The sequence below is a fragment of the Silene latifolia genome, chromosome 7 (assembly GCF_048544455.1).
Source record: "Silene latifolia isolate original U9 population chromosome 7, ASM4854445v1, whole genome shotgun sequence".
NCBI classification, from domain to species: domain Eukaryota; kingdom Viridiplantae; phylum Streptophyta; class Magnoliopsida; order Caryophyllales; family Caryophyllaceae; genus Silene; species Silene latifolia.
In genome coordinates, this window is record NC_133532.1 from 16,694,383 (window position 1) to 16,701,659 (window position 7,277).

The 7,277-nt window shown below is 44.2% G+C and overlaps 1 non-coding gene across 1 annotated transcript; it reads left to right on the forward strand.

Annotated features, from left to right (window-relative positions):
- The first annotated feature begins 614 nt into the window (after positions 1-614).
- Positions 615-721, forward strand: LOC141593297 (small nucleolar RNA R71). The gene has a single exon (XR_012521392.1). It is a non-coding gene; the product is annotated as a small nucleolar RNA R71 (small nucleolar RNA).
- The last annotated feature ends 6,556 nt before the right edge of the window (positions 722-7,277 follow it).

A 7,277-nucleotide genomic window follows, 5' to 3' on the forward strand; every position in this document is an offset into this window, starting at 1 on the left:
AACCGGGTGGATTGTTTGGGGCTTGTGGTTGAAGGTGTTGTGGGTTTTGAACATTGGTATTTTTGTAACGAAAGTTGGGGTGGTTCCTTAAACCGGGGTGGTAGAAATTGGTATTTGGATTGTAGACGTTTGGGTTGTTGAAAGGTGGTCTTGTGGGTCTTGAATTGTTGTTAAAGCTTTGAAAAGCGTTAACCTCTTGAACGTTCTCTTCGTAGGCACCATTGTAATTGTTGGCACACAAGTCATATGTATGACCACTCCCTCCACAAAGCTCACAACTTGAACCTTGAACCACTTCCTCCATGGGTGGCCCATGGGAGGTCGCGGCTTGGTGCACTTGATTTCTTTGAAACTTCTGAAATTATTTTGTGAGTAAGTCGAGCTTGGCATTTGTCTCGGAGTTGGAGGAGTTTTCCTTAGGAAACTTCCCATTCCTTCTTAGCATGTTTCCTCTAGAACCATAGTTTGCCTCCGAATCTACCATTTTCTTGATCAATGCCGTGCCTTCTTCATCAATCAAGTGATCAAATCCTCCCCCCGCGGAGGCATTTACCATCTCCTTAGTCCTCGGTAGCAAAGTTTGGAAGAATGTTTGAGTGATGTACCATTCCGGTATTGCATGGTGGGGGCAACTTGCTATCAAGTCTTGATAACGATCCCAAGCTTCACCCAAAGACTCCCCGTCCTCTTGTTGAAATGTATGAATCTCATTACGGAGCATCGCGGTCTTTGATGAAGGGTAATATTTGGCCATGAATGCTTTAGCCAAGGCATCCCATGTAGTGAAGGTATCCGGTGGGTGAATGTTCAACCATCGGTCCGCCTTGCCCGTCAATGAAAACGGAAACAACATCATTCTCAAGGTGTCCTCGGACACCCCATTCTTTTTCATCATTGAAACCTTCCTTTTAAACTTCCGGAGGTGAGCATGGGCATCCTCTTCAATATGTCCCCCGAACAAATCCTTCTCAATTAGAGGTGATCATGGGCTGGGCCGGGCCGGGTTTAGGCCGGGCCCAAGCATTAAATTAAGCCCAAGTGCACGGGCCGGGCCGGTCCGGGCTACAAGCGCGGGCCTATTTTGTCGGCCCAAACCCGGCCCATGCGGGCTTAAGCGGGCTTTCGGGCCGATTCGGGCCAATTCGGGCTAAATATTTTTCCTCTTGAAATAAGTTTAGAAATCCCCATTATGAAGTTATAATACTTTGTGTATTTGTTATCAAAAGTTTCGTATAGAATTGTGTGATTTTTTTCGAGTATTGCAATTAAGAAATAGTAACCTAATGTAGCTTTTATGAACGTACTACTTGAGGTGACTCATACAAACTAAATGCACAATTTTTAGTAGTGTAATAATATATTTTAGTGCGGTGCTCACTGTATGTTGTTGTAGTTTTGTAATTGATTTGATATTTGTTTTTCTTTAGGCTCAAAAACATTGACTTAGCACGCCGATAATGGTAAACAATTTATCGGCACTAGTATGATACAAAATCATTAGCTCATTTTTTATCATATAAATACTGGTGAAGGAAAATACTAAGCCTTATCAGACTAATACATGTAAACAAGTTATTACGGCTTATTTACAATACAACAATTGATTGGTTAATTATTTTACTTAATGCTTATTAACATTCTTAAATTGTACATATTCATAAATTTTGCATATGTTCGGGTCGGGCCGGGCCAAAATTCGGGCCGTAAAGGCGGCCCAAACCCGGCCCTATTATATTGAATCGGGCCATGGGCTTCGGGCCGTGGGCTTTTCGGGCCTAAAATCGAGGCCCAAGCCCGGGGAAAAATCGGGCTGGGCCGGGTCGGGCTAGCGGGCTTGGGCCATATGATCAGCTCTATTCTCAATCAACCCGACTTGGGCGGGATGCATTTCAAAGTTGTTTCGGGCCAAGGTGCCAAAATTGATAGGGTTATATGAATCATTATGGTTAGGCCGGTTATGATCTCTAAGAGCCATTTGTTGTGGTGGATTTTGCATATAAGGGGATGGTGATTGAGGTGGGTTATTTGGAATAGGGAAGTTATGAAAGGGGTTTTATAGTAGAGTCTCAATTGTGAGGTTTGGTTGAAGTGTGGTTGTGGTATCAATATTTTGTGGGATGTGTGAATTTGGTTGGTCAAAGTTTGCTTGAGGGGAATTATTCCTAACTCTCTCAAGGGTCCTTGTCCTCAAGGTTCTAAAAAGCCTTTCGGGGTCGGAATCGAAGAGAAGAGCTTGGTGGTTCCTTCTAGGCATGCACTCAACAAACCATTAGTCTCCTAGTGTTTTTACACACTAGGGGAAGGCAAGAAATCGCACACTCTACAAAGAACACACAACTACTAAAACTAACTAACAATTGAGATAAGATTAAAGCAAAGACTCTAAGCAAAACTAAGTATAACCTAACGCCATCCCCGACAACGGCGCCATTTGATGTGTAAGTTTTCAACGGTAGGGTCAAGACGCTTACCACCAACAAAAATAAACCAATTTAGTTGTAAATCGGGGTCGAACCACAAGGATGGAGGGGGTTTCTACTTAGTCTCGGTGAGAGTCTAATCTAGTCAAAAACGAAGAAAAAGGGTTTTGACTTAAACTACTTGAAGCAACTAAACAAAGTATTATAGAAATATGTGTTCGATTGATTAAAGACTAGGGTTTTCGGGGTCATCTAAATGAACTATGGGTAAACAAGTCGATTTAAATAGTCTATGGTGAAGGTTTGTCCTAGGATTGGAATCAATCTCTTGATTGTCCTAAGGGCGATTACCAACTCTCATTGAGCAACAACCATTCTAAAACACGCAACAAGACCACCACAAACTCTCATTTAGTGGAGGAATTAAGCAACTAAGACAAAAGGCACAAGTTCTCACTCACACAATTCGTCAAACACCTTGTATGCAATGCTAAGAAAGACAATTTCTACACCAAAGACTCAAAACTATCAACCTATCATGCCCAATAATCCGATTTAGACTCCCCCTAAACCCTAGAAGGGTATCTACTCACTCATGTCGAAATTAATCAAGCTAGCAAAAAGAGAAGAACAATCAACATAAAGAGAAGACATGGAAATGATTCTAGCAATTAAAAGAGACAAAACCAAAATGTAAATAATTGATTAACAAAGTAAATAAGGGAAGAGATGTACCAACAAAAGTAAAGATGATTGCTTTGATTGAATAATATGAAGGAAACCCTCCAAAATCTCCCAATACAATACTCAAAAACCAAGTGTAAACAATTGATTCTCACTAATACTAACTAATTTCACTAAGTAATTAATAATTATTATGGAAAGATTAAAGCTTGATTAAGGAAAGATTACAATAATTATGGAAAGTTTTCAGATCTAGGGCTGTGTGTACAAAAGGTTAAGGGAGGGGGTATTTATAGTCTTGCCTAAGATTAAGAAGAAAAGAGGAGAAAAGCCCAAATCCGTCATCTGCAGCGTTCTGCCGGTAGACCGGCTGCCGGTTCGCCTACCGGCAGGGCAGTCAAAATGAACTTCAAGTTTGGAATTTAGCTGGCAAGTGTGTTCTACCGGTGGACCGGCTGCCGGCCTGCCGGCAGAACACTGTCTTCAAAGTCTTCAAATCCCTTAGAATGTTGCGTTCTTCCGGTGGACCGGCTACCGGTGCTCCTATCGGTAGCGAGGCCAAACTTCTTTTTCTCCTTCAATTCCAATTAATTCTAGCTGTTGTGTTCTACCGGTGGGCCGGCTGCCGGCCTGCCGGCAGAACACAACATTCAGGTTGATTTCTTCCTTCTCTTTGGCAAAGTGGGGGATGTGTTCTGCCGGTGGCCAGACCGGCTGCCGGTCTGCCGGCAGAACACGACATCAAGTAATTTTCACCTCTTCTTCATGTAAAGGCATTGGAATGCCTTCCTTGCCCCAATTCCTCGATACTCGACTCGATTCCTGCAAGAGGATACACCAAATCACAAGTACGGGGATTGGGCACAAAATACAAGGAAAGGCATATAAAACCGACTCGACATGAGTCAGAATGCGTAAAAGAAAAGGGGAAATTAGGTGCAAATAAATCATATATCACAACCCTGGTACCCAGGTCCCCACGAGGGGACCAAGAGGGAACCTGATCGTCCGAGCCTACAGCGACCCTGAGAGTCAGGCACTTGAAAATATCTGAAACCAGGCAGCTCCCCAGCCGGGGGCTAGAACCCAGAACCTGGAGGCAGACGTCCTTACAACCTGGGGGTCGCATTCAAGCTAGGTATCTTATCACTTATGCTTTTCATTCATGTGCTAAAACCATCGGTAAACAAAGAACAGGAAGATTCTTGTCCATATGTCGCTCTTAAAGAAATTCTCAACTTCGTAATCTTGCTTCCCCTATTATATTTTGAATAACTATTGTCTTGAGTGTTGGAAGGTCATTGGCTATGCCATCTACTGGCCCTATTAGAATAATTTCTTGCAGGAGATCTCCCTACAAGCAGGAGTGGTTACTCAGGCTCCAGAACCTGCCACTCCTTCCCCATATCAAATTGCTCCTCCTGCAGCATATAACGCAGAATGCAGAATGCAGGACGCAGGACGCAGGACGCAGGACGCAGAATACAGAATGCAGGACGCAGGACGTAGGACGCAGGATGTAGAATGCAGGACGCAAGACGCAGAATGCAGGACGCAAGACGCAGAATGCAGGACGCAGAACACAGGACGTGGAACGTAGAACGCAGGATGCAGAATGTGGAGAGCAGGGCGTAGAGCGCTTCCTGCAGCAAATTTTTGGCCTGTAGAAACAGCCTCCCCGCGCACAGGTTGGGCCAGCAGGATAGGTAGCTCCGCCAGCAGCTTGCAGGACATGAATCAATGGAATGGGGGCAATTTAATAAACGTACCGCTGGTACATAAAAGCTCCTAGCACCCTGAATATATAGGAGACGGACATCAGCCAGAATGCTGCAGAACACATTCTTGCACCAGCTGCCCAAAGTGAAAAATCACAACAACGCATGCTTCCACCAGCCTGGTTCCCTGGACACTAGAACGTGAAATAACAAAAGACAAGAAGAAATGACACTACCCTCATCAAGAAAGTAAAAAGCAAGCATGGGTCTCATACTATTTTGCATGCCATCCACAGCAAAGCCATGAAAGGCATGCAGGGGGCAGAGACTACATCCCTCACGCGACAGCCGAAGCCAACAGTCCATCGAGCAAGCTTGGTCAAACAACAAACTCAATGTTGAGAACCTGAAACGATAACAAAAAGATAGAGCCACAACAGTTGAACTAAGAAGTGCTCACATACGCATGACATCGTACAAGCAATCAGAAGCAAAGGCATATGATATCAACGTCAGAATCAGGACTCTCGCAGTAGAGGACCTAGTGCTATGAAGGATATTTAAAAATACCAAAAATCACAAGGCTGAAAGCGCCAGGTAATAGGGTGTACAGATTGATGGCCATGCAAGGTCAAATCTTGTATAATCCCGGACAGTACTTTGTTTGACAAAATGCTAAAACCTTAGTGTACAAAGTACCTTTCAACAGTCCATGAAGCAAAAACCTTTTTACTAATATCTTTTTATCGAGTCCTTTTTTAGTTTCAAAATTTATTTTTGTGTTTTTTATTTATTCCTCTTTATTTAAAACAAAATATTTTCTAAAAACCCAAGTGGTACGCGTTGTGGCTTCCTGGATCCAGATGTTGCTCTGGAACACCATGAGATAGCACCAGGTATTTGTACTATTTGGTTATCTTTCACGCTTCTAGGGAGAAAGGCTTTGACACTGATGTTGGTTGCTTGTCAGATAAGGGACACTTTGAGAGTCCATTTTTGCCATGTGAGGTCACAAGACGTTTATCTTAAGTCAAGCCACATGGGGAGCATACGCCGAGGTAGCGCGCAGGTACGGTAGACTAAGACCACCCATACCTTGACGTTAATCTCAGTAATTCCATAGCTATGACGTAGAGCAAAAGGTGCACGCACGAAATTTCAAACGTCTGGAACCGCAAGGAACGCAACATTCCTTGTTAGTCAGAAATAATCAATGAAGGTATGCTCTAGTCAGCTAATCCTAGTGATAGTATATTTTACGTCATGGGTAAAATATGTTATCAAATATCTGTCACCAGGGGCAGAGGCTGTGTACCTGGAACTAGGTCAGCCTCCTGGCAAATTAAAAGTGGGAACTAAACTCCAGGCAAAGACAAACGAAACCACAGAGACAAAGCATATAGTCATGGTTAACATTGCATTCACGACGTATGATAGTCTACAGCATATCTAACCATCATATAGTCTGCATCATACATCAGAGAGTCCATGCATGCACATGCATCGCACTACTAACATTTTGCAGGTATCACCTACATAACAAGTGCATAACAAACTTGTGCCAAATGCTCTAGCCACCAGATTCACCCTTGGTGACCAGATAACAGAATGATAAGGATAGGTGGGAAGTGCTTCCCAGGATTCAACCGTCTGGCCCCCAGCACCAGCTTTCTGGTTTCCAGAGCCAGTCGACCAATTCCCAGAGCCAGTCATTTGGTCCCTAACGCCAGCCGTCTGGCTCCCAGCATTAGCTTTCTGGTCCCCGTGTCAGCCGTCCGTTTTCCAAATTCAGCCATCAGGCTCCCAGCATCAGCCGTTTGGTTCCCAGATTCAGCCATCAGGCTCCCAGCAACAGCCGTCTAATTCCCCGCACCAGCCATCAGGACCCCGACGCGATCAGGATCCTAGAGTCCACCAGTTGTTCTGAGCATCCTCCAGCAGAAATGCGCCTGGAGTTCGCTTGCTGAAAAGTCTGCTAACAGGAGTCCACAAGTCTACATCAGTAAAAAAATCATCTTACATCTACCTCCCGATCAGCAGAACCAAGGTGAGCCAGAAATTAGTCTACAAGAAAAGCAGAGTACGATTTGAGAATCAAGCGAGGCAGGGTACGAGTGCAGGTGCAGGAGTAGGGATGCGGGATTATCTCAAGTATATCTAGCAGAGTCGGATCCGCAAGCGACGAGCTGACTTGCTCTGCGAGAATTCCAGCAGACTTCTCCATCAAAGCTTCAGCAGTCTGTTCCAGCGAAGTTTCAGCGTTCTGTCACGATGAGGTTGGCTGCGACTCCTTCCGTGAGAATAACAACATAATCGGAAGGATAGCAACGGTTTACCGTGTAGCGAATAACAACTTGATGAAGACGAGCTTGAAGAATCAATTTCCCTCCTCAACAAAGCTGAGAAGCGAAATTGGGGGCAACTGTTAGGGCCAAAATTACCATATTTTGCCTAG